At 44.1% G+C, this 15,006-nt stretch overlaps 2 pseudogenes; both read right to left on the reverse strand.

The window, feature by feature from the left end:
* Nucleotides 1–1,767: 1,767 nt before the first annotated feature.
* On the reverse strand, nucleotides 1,768–3,169 carry LOC133101712 (E3 ubiquitin-protein ligase KCMF1-like; annotated as a pseudogene).
* An 8,340-nt stretch (nucleotides 3,170–11,509) lies between these two features.
* Nucleotides 11,510–12,644, reverse strand: LOC133101214 (E3 ubiquitin-protein ligase KCMF1-like; annotated as a pseudogene).
* Nucleotides 12,645–15,006: the final 2,362 nt, after the last annotated feature.

The raw sequence follows: 15,006 nt of genomic DNA on the forward strand, positions 1-15,006 counted from the left end.
AGTTCAAGCAGTCGATCGACTCAGGGTTCATGGAGACTGCTGCACACCAAACTTTGCTTATGGGAAACACTGGGGCTTACCTTGATGTTAGGGGTCACGTTCACTTTGCACTTTATCTAGGGTGGGCAGTGGCATGAGCTCTGACCAAGCGGTGAAAACCTCCCCACTACTTATGAGAAAACGTGCTTTTATTCACAGAGGCATCCCCAGAAATGAATAAAAGATGGTTAACGTCAGACAGCCTTGAAGTTGTCACTATCTGTCTTTAAAAAGGGAAAAATACTGACTTTTCTAGTCCTCCCAATTACAAAGTAGATCACACAGCACATTTACTTATCTTTTCTGACTAGCTACAAGAGACACTTGGAACAAAGATTGCCCTTGCACGATGAGACCTTTGGGTGCTACGTGTACTGTGAGCAATTAACTGTAGAATCTTCTAAATGCCCTCAGTAGGCCTAGGTGTCTTTGGATGATGTAAATGCTGAGCAGCGCTCAAAGTAAATCTCTGCATTATTTTTGGCTGGACCTAATGTCTGGTTTCCTCTTCAGTTAGAGAGACGTCTGTCATGAGTTCTCAAAATGAATTGGAGACCCGGTGTTTTTACATTGCAGCTCAGGTTTCCTCACTTTGGCACACCCACATTGAAAGAAAGCCTACCAAGAACTGTCTTCCTGAGGTTGTTTGAAAGCTGAGGAATGCAAGCCATTGAATTAAGCAAGCTGCTCCTAGCCCTTCAAACTGAACAGAAAGGGCGGTTCCCAGAGATGTGTTTCCCCGGATGGTGCTAAGATGGCTTTTGGGCCACAGTGTACTTCCACGGGAAAAGTACACACGCGAGAGTCCTAAGCACTGTGAGGAATACTGGAGCTAAAGCAGTCCATTGACCAAGGTTTCCTGGAAACTGTTGCACCCTATCTTTTGTGATGGGAAAATGTGCACCTTACCTCTAAACTAGAGGTCACATTTGGTTGGCACATTAGCTACAGAATGCTGTGGGATGAGCTCCAAGAAAGAAATCGAAAGCACGTGGTTTCTTTACGCAAATCTCACTGTTCCTCGCATAAATATTTGTAGAGTGACGAATAGATGGGCAGTGTGTGTTAGAGACACCTTGGAGGCCAAAACCATGTCGCTTTCCAAAGGGGGAAACGTGGGCTTTCCTGACATTCTCCAGTTACCAATTTGATCCCACAGGTCATTTACAGGCACTCTCTTCCTGACTACTGGAGACATTTGGGACACACTGGGACCTTCCACGATGACACGTTTGAGGCTGGGATTTCTGCGTGTGGTGAATAGCATTATGCATGTAATGATCTATTCAGGCCTAGGAGACTTTGGATCACCCAAATGCTTCGGAGTGTTACCGGTATATAGGTAGTCTTTTTTTTTTTTTTTTTTTTAAGGTAAACCATCCCAACAGTTTTTATCGATTAATATTCATAATCACACACAGCAGCTTCATTAGATATTTCAATTTTCCTCTTCAGTTTGATTGTGGAGTATTAGCAGAAGCTTTTGCATGTCAAGGTACAGGAAGCAGAGATCACCCTGCACTGCTACCTATATTTTCCAGCTAGAGGTAAAAATTAGTTAAGTGGAAAGGATTATCATATAGATTTTCGCTCTTCCTTTTGAATGTACACAATAAAACAAGAGTGACAGACCTGAAATTACAATCACCAATCAAACCCAAGATAGTTGTTGTCCACATTCATTGGGAAATACAGCACAGAGGACATGGTCTGTGAATTGGGGTGTCATCAAAGAGGAGGTGGTGGAGGTTCATTTCCTATAGTACTCTCTTTTAAATTTAGGTTTTCTAAAGCAACATCTAAAGGCATAATATCTACACAGCCCAAAGCACCAAAATCTGCCAATTCACCCCGTTCATTCTCGTCTGAGGACGAGCTCTCTTCACGAAATAAAGTTGATCGAAGGTGCTCTTGAATAAAGAGGGTGCGGTCTGTGCACTCACTTTCTACGGACTGGTGCACTGTTTCAGACAATTTAGGATCGTTCAACCTTTTTAGAAGAAACTGGGAATTCTGGATAGTTTGCTGACTGCTTTCTGTGTTAGTTGTGTTGTTTGTTTCTGTGGAATGTGTGATTGTAGTGGTGACACTCCTTGTGTTAGTATGCCGGGTTGCGTTGCGTGCAGTGTCCAGTTGTGGCCGTGCTGCCCGGGCGTGCTGCCATTCTAGCTGCAGCTGTATCTGCAGTTGTTGTAACTGCGAAGCGGAAGGGCCAGAGGAATTAAGCTGTCCCCCTGCGGAACGTCTCACTCCTGATAACTGGGATCAAAGCTCACCTATAGGATCAATGGCTTCCCTATTGCTTGGAGAATATGAAGTCCGAGAAGAAGAAAGCCTGCCAGTAGAACTGCTAGTGGAATGAATGTTTGATCTACGTACACCAGGACCTCCCAATCCCCAGCCAAGGTGAAGCATTCATTCTATGTATATGTCGAACACCACTCGATTCATCTAAATCTCTAGGGGCTCTGTGTTCAAGAGTAAGACGAGCTGCAGGGTCATCCGTGACATGATTAGGACTGCCTCCAGGTAATGCTGCAAATACTGTATACATCACTTCTGTTGATGTTTCTGCATGTTCTTGAAGAGATGTCTCCGTATAGCCAATTTTTCCACAATAGGGACAAGTAAAAGCCTGTGGCTGCTCTACAGAGAAAGCTTAGGAACCATAGTACAAATCAACATCTACCCTTGTTAACATGCAGTGCATTGGATGGTCAGTTGTATGCCTTGTTCTTGTTGCACCACTTTCATAACAAGATGCACAAAAATCGTAACCATTGCATATTAAACACTTATAGCTGTGACCTTGAAAATTTCCCTTGAAACATGCATCACAGCTGACACCGTCACGTCGGGACATCCTATTTCAGAAGGTGGCGGCGGGGGCCCTACCGAGCGCAGGCTGCAGTGTCCCCCGCGGGGTCCTGGTCCTGCACTCGTGGGATGGCTTTCTTCCACTGGAATCCAGGGCTCGGCCGCGGGGACGGGGTGGGCAGCAGAGCGCTACGGCGCCGGCGGCAGCGCGGCGGCCGCGGCAGGAGGAAGCGCGGGCTGGGAATGAGGCCGGGCCTGGACGGGGCCGAGCTCCTCCAGGAGGCGGTCCGACGCCGCGGTTCCGCTGGCACATGCCTTGACTCGGTCACTCTCGGGCCCGCCGGTTCCAGGTTGTGGCGCCGCGCTCCGTAAATCCCGCTCCTCCCTACACCCGGCCCACCAACCGCCACTCTCCCCGGGCTCCAACTTCCGCCTTCTCCTCCTCTTCGTCCTCCTCCTCCACCTCATTCCCCCGCCTGCTCTGCAGCCCCGCCTCTCGCTGGCCGCGTCGGGCCCAGACGCCTGGTGCCCTGGGCGGGAGGGAACTGTGGGAGCGGCGCGGCCGCAGCGACTCGGGGCACGTCATCTGCGCGCACCCACAAGCAGGCAGCGGTCGGGCGCCGGGTGCCGGAGACCGCCCGAAACCGCCCTCGGCCTGGCGGCCGCCCCCTCACTACCACCTCTGTACTGTTTTTCAGGCTGGGCCTAGAGTCGACCTTCCCGCCATGCTACAGTGATGACTGGTATGAGTTCCCAGGATGTACTTTAGTCACAGGGATTGTTTCAGTGGAGTTTAGAGGTCCTCACAAATGGAGAGCCACGTTCAACACAAGACTGGCTAGAACCCTGTCCCCGGGACTGGTTTAAGCTGTAGAAAGGTAGCTATGCAAGCAAGAAAGTAATTAATTGCCCTTCCCTCTGCGTAGAAAGAGTTCATCCTAAAGTCTGTTTCGCGTTATGTTGCTTGGAAGATGCACAAGGGACCCACAGGACACACGTTCTCCCTCGGAAGTGAATTCATATGCCACTGTCTTAAATCTCCGAAAAGGCATAGAGGACTTAAAACACTCGATGCACTCAAGGATCCTGGAGGCAGCTGCACACCAAACTTTGCTGATGGGAAACACTGGGGTTTATCTTGAGGCTATGGGTCACATTGACTCCGCAATATAGGTAAGGTGCGCCTTAGGATGAACTCCTAGGAAGCAGTGGAGATCTCCGGCTTCTTATGAGAAAACTCATTTTTCGTCACGGAGTCATTCCTAGAAGTGCAAAAAAGATAGGCAACATCATGCAGCCTTGTGGCCGCCACTATCTAGTTTTCAAACGAGGAAACCACTGCCCTTCCTAGTCTTCCCAATTACAAAATCATTCCACGACATTTTTCCCTATCTCTTCAGAGTAGCTAAAATGACCCTTGGGACACACTTCACCCTTCCACGCAGCAACTTTTGGACTTGGCGTGTTCTGCGTCTGCTGCATTGCATAATCGTCTGAATGCCCCCGGTAGACCTAGGTGACATTGGATGTTCCAAATGCGTAGCAATGCTCAGGGTAAATCTCTACTGTATTTCGGGATGGTCCTACAGTCTAATCGCTGCTTCAAGATGAGAGACATCTGGCATGAATTCCCCAAATGAATTGGAGTCCCGGTGGTTTTTTGCAGTGCAGCTCCACTTTCCTCACTTAGGCAGACCCACATTGAAAGAGAGCCTGCCTAGAACCGTCTTCCTGAGGTTGTTTTTTTGTTTGTTTGTTTGTTTCAAATAGTCACATTAATTTTAATTTTAATTATTTTTTTTGAAGTTTTGAATTTTAAATTTTTTTAATGCAGCAGGATTATATTAGTTATCCAATTTATACATATGTGTGTATATATGTCAATGTCAGTCTCTCAATTCATCACACCACCTCCACCCTCGTGCCACTTTCCCCTCTTTTTGTCCATACTTTTTTCCTGTACATCTGTGTCACTATTTCTGCCCTGCAAACCCGTTCTTCTGTACCATTTTTCTAGGTTCCACATACATGTGTTAATATACCATAACTGTTTTTCTCTTTCTGGCTTACTTCACTCTGTATGACAGTCTCTAGATCCATCCACTTGTCTACAAATGACACAATTTCGTTCTTTTTAAGGCTGAGTAATATCCCATTGTACATATGTACCACATCTTCTTTAACTATTCGTCTGTTGATGGGCATTTAGGTTGCTTCCATGACCTGGCTATTGTAAGTAGTGCTGCAAGGAATACTGGGGTGCATGTGTCTTTTTGAATTATGGTATTCTCAGGTTATATGCCCACTAGTGGTATTGCTGGGTCATATGGTAATTCTATTTTTAGTCTTTTAAGGAAGCTCCATACTCTTCTCCATAGTGGCTGTATCAATTTACATTCCAACCAACAGTGCAAGAGGGTTCCCTTTTCTCCACACCCTCTCCATCATTTGTTGTTTGTAGATTTTCTGATGATACCCATTGTAACTGGTGTGAGGTGATACCTCATTGTAGTTTTGATTTGCTTTTCTCTAATAATTAGTGATGTTGAGCAGCTTTTCATGTGCTTATTGGCCATTTGTATGTCTTTTTTCGAGAAATGTCTACTTAGCTCTTCTGCCCATTTTTTGATTGGGTGGTTTTTTTTTAATTTTTGAATTTTATTTTATATATTTTTTTTATACAGCAGGTTCTTATTAGTCATCAATTGTATACACATCTGTGTATACATGTCAACCCTAATTGCCCAATTCATCACACCCCCACTCCCACCCCACCACTGCTTTCCCCACTTGGTGTCTGTACATTTGTTCCCTACATCTTTGTCTCAATATCTGCCCTGCTAAGTGGTTCATCTGTACCATTTTTCTAGGTTCCACATATATGCCTTAATATACGATATTTGTTTTTCTCTTTCTGACTTACTTCACTCTGTATGACAGTCTCTAGATCCATTAATCTTTTCATGGGCATTTAGGTTGCTTCCATGACCTGGCTATTGTAAATAGTGCTGCAATGAACTTTGGGGTGCATGTGTCTTTTTGAATTATGGTTCTCTGGGTATATGCCCAGTAGTTGGATTGCTGGGTCATATGGTAATTCTATTTTTAGGTCTTTAAGGAACCTCCGTATTGTTCTCCATAGTGGCGGTATCAATTTACATTCCCACCAACAGTGCAAGAGGGTTCCCTTTTCTCCACACCCTCTCCAGCATTTGTTGTTTGTAGATTTTCTGATGATGCCCATTGTAAGTGGTGTGAGGTGATACCTCATTGTAGTTTCGATTTGCTTTTCTCTAACAATTAGTGGTGTTGGGCAGCTTTTCATGTGCTTCTTGGCCATCTGTATGTCTTCTTTCAAAAAATGTGTATTTAGCTCTTCTGCCCATTTTTTGCTGGGGTGGTTTTCTTTTTTTTTTTACTATTGAGCTGCATGAGCTTTTTATATGTTTTGGAGATTAATCCTTTGTCCTCTGATTCATTTGAAATATTTTCTCCCATTCTGAGGGTTGTCTTTTCCTCTTGTTTATGGTTTGCTTTGCTGTGCAAAAGCTTTTATGTTTCATTCGGTCCCATTTGTTTATTTTTGTTTTATTTCCATTACTCTAGGCAGTGGATCAAAAAAGATCTTGCTGTGATTTATGTCAAAGAGTGTTCCTCCTATGTTTTCCTCTAAGACTTTTATATTGCCCAGTCTGACATTTAGGTCTCTAATCCATTTTGAGTTTATTTTTGGGTATGGTGTTATGGAGTGTTCTAATTTCCTTCTTTTACAGGTAGCTGTCCAGTTTTCCCAGCACCACTTATTGCAGAGACTGTCTTTTCTCTATTGTATATCCTTGCCTACTCTGTCATAGATTAGTTGACTACAGGTGCGTTTGTTTATCTCTGGGCTTTCCATCCTGTTCCGTTGATCTCTATTTCTGGTTTTCTGCCAGTACCATATTGCCTTGATTACTGTAGCTTTGTAGTATAGTCTGAAGTCAGGGAGTCTGATTCCTCCAACTCCATTTTTTTCCCACAAGCCTGCTTTGGCTATTTGGGGTCTTTTGTGTCTCCATAGAAATTTTAAGATTTTTTTGTTCTACTTCTGTATAAAATGTCATTGGTAATTTGATAAGGATTGCATTGAATCTTTAGATTGCTGTGGGTAGTATACTCATTTTCACAATATTGATTCTTCCAATCCAAAAATATGGTATATCTCTCCATCTGTTGGTATCGTCTTTAATTTCTTTCATCAGTGTCTTATAGTTTTCTGCATAGTTGCCTCCCTATGTAGGTTTCTTCCTAGGTAATTTTTTGTTGTTGTTGCAATGGTAAATGGGAGTGTTTCCTTAATTTCTCTTTCAGATTTTTCATCATTAGTATATAGGAATGCAAGAGATTTCTATGCATTAAACTTGTATCCTTCAACTTTACCAGATTTATTGATTAGCTCTAGTAGTTTTCTGGTGGCATCTTTAGGATTCTCTATGTATAGTATCATGTCGTCTGCAAACAGTGACAGTTTTGCTTCTTCTTTCCCAATTTGTATTCTGTATATTTCTTTTTCTTCTCTGATGGCCGTGGCTAGGACTTCGAAAACTATGTTGAATAATCGTGGTGAGAGTGCACATCCTTGTCTTGTTCCTGATCTGAGAGGAAATTCTTTCAGTTTTTCACCTTTGAGAATGATGTTTGCTTTGGGTTTTTCATATACGGCCTTTATGATGTTGAGGTAGGTTTCCTCTATGCCCACTCTCTGGAGAGTTTTTATCATAAATGGGTGTTGAAAAGTCAAAAGCTTTTTCTACATCTATTGTGATGATCATATGGTGTTTCTTCTTCAATTTGCTAATTTGGTGTATCACATTGATTGATTTGCGTATATTGAAGAATCCTTGCATCCCTGGGATAAATCCCACTTGACATGGTGTATAATTCTATTAATGTGTTGTTGGATTCTGTTTGCCAGTATTTGGTTGAGGATTTTTGCATGTATATTCAAGAGTGATATTGGTCTGTAATTTCCTTTTTTTGTAGTATCTTTGCCTGGTTTCGGTATCAGGGTGATGGTGGCCTCATAGAATGTGTTTGGGAGTCTTCCTTCCTCCGCAATTTTTTGGAAGAGTTTGAGAAGGATGGGTGTTAGCTCTTCTCTAAATGTTTGATAGAAGTCACCTGTGAAGCCATCTGGACCTGGACTTTTGCTTGTTGGAAGTTTTTAAATCACGGTTTCAATTTCATTACTTGTGATTTGTCTGTTCATATTTTCCGTTTCTTCCTGGTTCAGTCTTGGAAGGTGATATCTTTCTAAGAATTTGTCCATTTCTTCCAGTTTGTCCATTTTATTTGCATAGATTTGCTTGTAGTAGTCTCTTAGGATGCTTTGTATTTCTGCATTGTCTGTTGTAACTTCTCCGTTTTCATTTTTATTTTTATTGATCTGAGTCCTCTCTCTGTTTTTCTTGATGAGTCTGGTTAATGGTATATGAATTTTGTTTATCTTCTCAAAGAAGCAGCTTTTAGTTTTATTGATCTTTGTTATTGCTTTCTTTGTTTCTATTTATTTTATTTCTGCTCTGATCCTTTTGATTTCTTTCCTTCTACTCACTTTGCAATTTGTTTGTTTTTCTTTCTCTAGTTCTTTGAGGTGTAAGGTTAGATTGTTCATTTGTGATTTTTCTTGTTTCTTGAGGTAGGCTTTTATTGCTATAAACTTCCCTTAGAACGGCTTTTGCTGCATCCCATAGGTTTAGGATCGTCTTGTTTTCTTTGTCATGTGTCTCTAGGTATTTTTTGATTTCCTCTTTGATTTCTTCAGTGATCTCTTGGTTATTTAGTAACGTAGTGTTTAGCCTCCATATGTTTTGTGTTTCTTACGTTTTTTCCCCTGTAATAGATTTCTAATCTCATAGCATTGTGGTCCCAAAAGATAATTGATGTGATTTCAATTTTCTTAAATTTACTGAGGTTTAATTTGTGACCCGTGATGTAATCTATCCTAGAGAATGTTCCATGTGCACTTGAGAAGAAAGTGTAATCTGCTGTTTTGGAATGGAATGTCCTGTAAATATCCATTAAATCTATCTGGTCTATTGTGTCATTTAAAGCTCGAGTTTCCTTATTAATTTTCTGTTTGGATGATCTGTCCATTGGTGTAAGTGAGGTGTTAAACTCCCCCACCTTTATGTGTTACTGTCGATTTCCTCTTTTATAGATGTTAGCAGTTGCCTTATGTATTGAAGTGGTCCTATGTTGGGTGCATATACATTTATGACTGTTATATATATATATATATATATATATGTGGGATTCCCGACATTCTCCAATTACAAACTTGACCTCACAGCACATTTACCGTCACTCTCTGCCTGACTACTGGAGCCTTTGGTGACACACTGGGCCCTTACATGATGACACATTGGACGCCGAGAGTCCTGCATACGGTGAATAGCATTACCCATGTAATGATCTAGGCAGGCCTAGGTGTCTTTGTATCATCCAAATGCCTCGCGGTGTTACCGGTATTTTGGTACGTTTATCTGGCTTCACCCAAGGTCTACCTTCCCGTCATGGAAGAGAGATGACAAGTAGGAGTTTCCAGGAGGTACTTTAGCCACGGGGATTGATTCATTTCAGCTCAGTGACACTCAAAAAGGGAGAGCAACGTTGAACTTAAGAATGGGTCAAACTGTGTCCCCAGGGCTGTTTTAAAGCTGTAGAAAGCGAGCTATACAAGCAAAAAGCAATTAATTCCTCTTCCCACTGCATAGAAATAGCTGATCTCAACAGTCTGTCTCGTGTTATTTCTCTTGGAAGATATCCAAGGAACTGACAGGACAAAACTGTCTCCCAAACACATGAATTCATACATGACGGTCTTAAGCCTAGAAAAAGGCATCGAGGAGTTCAAGCAGTCGATCGACTCAGGGTTCATGGAGACTGCTGCACACCAAACTTTGCTTATGGGAAACACTGGGGCTTACCTTGATGTTAGGGGTCACGTTCACTTTGCACTTTATCTAGGGTGGGCAGTGGCATGAGCTCTGACCAAGCGGTGAAAACCTCCCCACTACTTATGAGAAAACGTGCTTTTATTCACAGAGGCATCCCCAGAAATGAATAAAAGATGGTTAACGTCAGACAGCCTTGAAGTTGTCACTATCTGTCTTTAAAAAGGGAAAAATACTGACTTTTCTAGTCCTCCCAATTACAAAGTAGATCACACAGCACATTTACTTATCTTTTCTGACTAGCTACAAGAGACACTTGGAACAAAGATTGCCCTTGCACGATGAGACCTTTGGGTGCTACGTGTACTGTGAGCAATTAACTGTAGAATCTTCTAAATGCCCTCAGTAGGCCTAGGTGTCTTTGGATGATGTAAATGCTGAGCAGCGCTCAAAGTAAATCTCTGCATTATTTTTGGCTGGACCTAATGTCTGGTTTCCTCTTCAGTTAGAGAGACGTCTGTCATGAGTTCTCAAAATGAATTGGAGACCCGGTGTTTTTACATTGCAGCTCAGGTTTCCTCACTTTGGCACACCCACATTGAAAGAAAGCCTACCAAGAACTGTCTTCCTGAGGTTGTTTGAAAGCTGAGGAATGCAAGCCATTGAATTAAGCAAGCTGCTCCTAGCCCTTCAAACTGAACAGAAAGGGCGGTTCCCAGAGATGTGTTTCCCCGGATGGTGCTAAGATGGCTTTTGGGCCACAGTGTACTTCCACGGGAAAAGTACACACGCGAGAGTCCTAAGCACTGTGAGGAATACTGGAGCTAAAGCAGTCCATTGACTAAGGTTTCCTGGAAACTGTTGCACCCTATCTTTTGTGATGGGAAAATGTGCACCTTACCTCTAAACTAGAGGTCACATTTGGTTGGCACATTAGCTACAGAATGCTGTGGGATGAGCTCCAAGAAAGAAATCGAAAGCACGTGGTTTCTTTACGCAAATCTCACTGTTCCTCGCATAAATATTTGTAGAGTGACGAATAGATGGGCAGTGTGTGTTAGAGACACCTTGGAGGCCAAAACCATGTCGCTTTCCAAAGGGGGAAACGTGGGCTTTCCTGACATTCTCCAGTTACCAATTTGATCCCACAGGTCATTTACAGGCACTCTCTTCCTGACTACTGGAGACATTTGGGACACACTGGGACCTTCCACGATGACACGTTTGAGGCTGGGATTTCTGCGTGTGGTGAATAGCATTATGCATGTAATGACCTATTCAGGCCTAGGAGACTTTGGATCACCCAAATGCCTCGGAGTGTTACCGGTATATAGGTAGACTTTTTTTTTTTTTTTTTTAAGGTAAACAATCCCAACAGTTTTTATCGATTAATATTCATAATCACACACAGCAGCTTCATTAGATATTTCAATTTTCCTCTTCAGTTTGATTGTGGAGTATTAGCAGAAGCTTTTGCATGTCAAGGTACAGGAAGCAGAGATCACCCTGCACTGCTACCTATATTTTCCAGCTAGAGGTAAAAATTAGTTAAGTGGAAAGGATTATCATATAGATTTTCGCTCTTCCTTTTGAATGTACACAATAAAACAAGAGTGACAGACCTGAAATTACAATCACCAATCAAACCCAAGATAGTTGTTGTCCACATTCATTGGGAAATACAGCACAGAGGACATGGTCTGTGAATTGGGGTGTCATCAAAGAGGAGGTGGTGGAGGTTCATTTCCTATAGTACTCTCTTTTAAATTTAGGTTTTCTAAAGCAACATCTAAAGGCATAATATCTACACAGCCCAAAGCACCAAAATCTGCCAATTCACCCCGTTCATTCTCGTCTGAGGACGAGCTCTCTTCACGAAATAAAGTTGATCGAAGGCGCTCTTGAATAAAGAGGGTGCGGTCTGTGCACTCACTTTCTACGGACTGGTGCACTGTTTCAGACAATTTAGGATCGTTCAACCTTTTTAGAAGAAACTGGGAATTCTGGATAGTTTGCTGACTGCTTTCTGTGTTAGTTGTGTTGTTTGTTTCTGTGGAATGTGTGATTGTAGTGGTGACACTCCTTGTGTTAGTATGCCGGGTTGCATTGCGTGCAGTGTCCAGTTGTGGCCGTGCTGCCCGGGCGTGCTGCCATTCTAGCTGCAGCTGTATCTGCAGTTGTTGTAACTGCGAAGCGGAAGGGCCAGAGGAATTAAGCTGTCCCCCTGCGGAACGTCTCACTCCTGATAACTGGGATCAAAGCTCACCTATAGGATCAATGGCTTCCCTATTGCTTGGAGAATATGAAGTCCGAGAAGAAGAAAGCCTGCCAGTAGAACTGCTAGTGGAATGAATGTTTGATCTACGTACACCAGGACCTCCCAATCCCCAGCCAAGGTGAAGCATTCATTCTATGTATATGTCGAACACCACTCGATTCATCTAAATCTCTAGGGGCTCTGTGTTCAAGAGTAAGACGAGCTGCAGGGTCATCCGTGACATGATTAGGACTGCCTCCAGGTAATGCTGCAAATACTGTATACATCACTTCTGTTGATGTTTCTGCATGTTCTTGAAGAGATGTCTCCGTATAGCCAATTTTTCCACAATAGGGACAAGTAAAAGCCTGTGGCTGCTCTACAGAGAAAGCTTAGGAACCATAGTACAAATCAACATCTACCCTTGTTAACATGCAGTGCATTGGATGGTCAGTTGTATGCCTTGTTCTTGTTGCACCACTTTCATAACAAGATGCACAAAAATCGTAACCGTTGCATATTAAACACTTATAGCTGTGACCTTGAAAATTTCCCTTGAAACATTCATCACAGCTGACACCGTCATGTCGGGACATCCTATTTCAGAGGGTGGCGGCGGGGGCCCTACCGAGCGCAGGCTGCAGTGTCCCCCGCGGGGTCCTGGTCCTGCACTCGTGGGATGGCCTTCTTCCACTGGAATCCAGGGCTCGGCCGCGGGGACGGGGTGGGCAGCAGAGCGCTACGGCGCCGGCGGCAGCGCGGCGGCCGCGGCAGGAGGAAGCGCGGGCTGGGAATGAGGCCGGGCCTGGACGGGGCCGAGCTCCTCCAGGAGGCGGTCGACGCCACGGTTCCGCTGGCACATGCCTTGACTCGGTCACTCTCGGGCCCGCCGGTTCCAGGTTGTGGCGCCGCGCTCCGTAAATCCCGCTCCTCCCTACACCCGGCCCACCAACCGCCACTCTCCCCGGGCTCCAACTTCCGCCTTCTCCTCCTCTTCGTCCTCCTCCTCCACCTCATTCCCCCGCCTGCTCTGCAGCCCCGCCTCTCGCTGGCCGCGTCGGGCCCAGACGCCTGGTGCCCTGGGCGGGAGGGAACTGTGGGAGCGGCGCGGCCGCAGCGACTCGGGGCACGTCATCTGCGCGCACACACAAGCAGGCAGTGGTCGGGCGCCGGGTGCCGGAGACCGCCCGAAACCGCCCTCGGCCTGGCGGCCGCCCCCTCACTACCACCTCTGTACTGTTTTTCAGTCTGGGCCTAGAGTCGACCTTCCCACCATGCTACAGTGATGACTGGTATGAGTTCCCAGGATGTACTTTAGTCACAGGGATTGTTTCAGTGGAGTTTAGAGGTCCTCACAAATGGAGAGCCACGTTCAACACAAGACTGGCTAGAACCCTGTCCCCGGGACTGGTTTAAGCTGTAGAAAGGTAGCTATGCAAGCAAGAAAGTAATTAATTGCCCTTCCCTCTGCGTAGAAAGAGTTCATCCTAAAGTCTGTTTCGCGTTATGTTGCTTGGAAGATGCACAAGGGACCCACAGGACACACGTTCTCCCTCGGAAGTGAATTCATATGCCACTGTCTTAAATCTCCGAAAAGGCATAGAGGACTTAAAACACTCGATGCACTCAAGGATCCTGGAGGCAGCTGCACACCAAACTTTGCTGATGGGAAACACTGGGGTTTATCTTGAGGCTATGGGTCACATTGACTTCGCAATATAGGTAAGGTGCGCCTTAGGATGAACTCCTAGGAAGCAGTGGAGATCTCCGGCTTCTTATGAGAAAACTCATTTTTCGTCACGGAGTCATTCCTAGAAGTGCAAAAAAGATAGGCAACATCATGCAGCCTTGTGGCCGCCACTATCTAGTTTTCAAACGAGGAAACCACTGCCCTTCCTAGTCTTCCCAATTACAAAATCATTCCACGACATTTTTCCCTATCTCTTCAGAGTAGCTAAAATGACCCTTGGGACACACTTCACCCTTCCACGCAGCAACTTTTGGACTTGGCGTGTTCTGCGTCTGCTGCATTGCATAATCGTCTGAATGCCCCCGGTAGACCTAGGTGACATTGGATGTTCCAAATGCGTAGCAATGCTCAGGGTAAATCTCTACTGTATTTCGGGATGGTCCTACAGTCTAATCGCTGCTTCAAGATGAGAGACATCTGGCATGAATTCCCCAAATGAATTGGAGTCCCGGTGGTTTTTTGCAGTGCAGCTCCACTTTCCTCATTTATGCAGACCCACATTGAAAGAGAGCCTGCCTAGAACCGTCTTCCTGAGGTTGTTTTTTTGTTTGTTTGTTTGTTTCAAATAGTCACATTAATTTTAATTTTAATTATTTTTTTTGAAGTTTTGAATTTTAAATTTTTTTAATGCAGCAGGATTATATTAGTTATCCAATTTATACATATGTGTGTATATATGTCAATGTCAGTCCCTCAATTCATCACACCACCTCCACCCTCGTGCCACTTTCCCCTCTTTTTGTCCATACTTTTTTCCTGTACATCTGTGTCACTATTTCTGCCCTGCAAACCCGTTCTTCTGTACCATTTTTCTAGGTTCCACATACATGTGTTAATATACCATAACTGTTTTTCTCTTTCTGGCTTACTTCACTCTGTATGACAGTCTCTAGATCCATCCACTTGTCTACAAATGACACAATTTCGTTCTTTTTAAGGCTGAGTAATATCCCATTGTACATATGTACCACATCTTCTTTAACTATTCGTCTGTTGATGGGCATTTAGGTTGCTTCCATGACCTGGCTATTGTAAGTAGTGCTGCAAGGAATACTGGGGTGCATGTGTCTTTTTGAATTATGGTATTCTCAGGTTATATGCCCACTAGTGGTATTGCTGGGTCATATGGTAATTCTATTTTTAGTCTTTTAAGGAAGCTCCATACTCTTCTCCATAGTGGCTGTATCAATTTACATTCCAACCAACAG

The sequence above is a fragment of the Eubalaena glacialis genome, chromosome 11 (assembly GCF_028564815.1).
Source record: "Eubalaena glacialis isolate mEubGla1 chromosome 11, mEubGla1.1.hap2.+ XY, whole genome shotgun sequence".
Taxonomy (NCBI): domain Eukaryota; kingdom Metazoa; phylum Chordata; class Mammalia; order Artiodactyla; family Balaenidae; genus Eubalaena; species Eubalaena glacialis.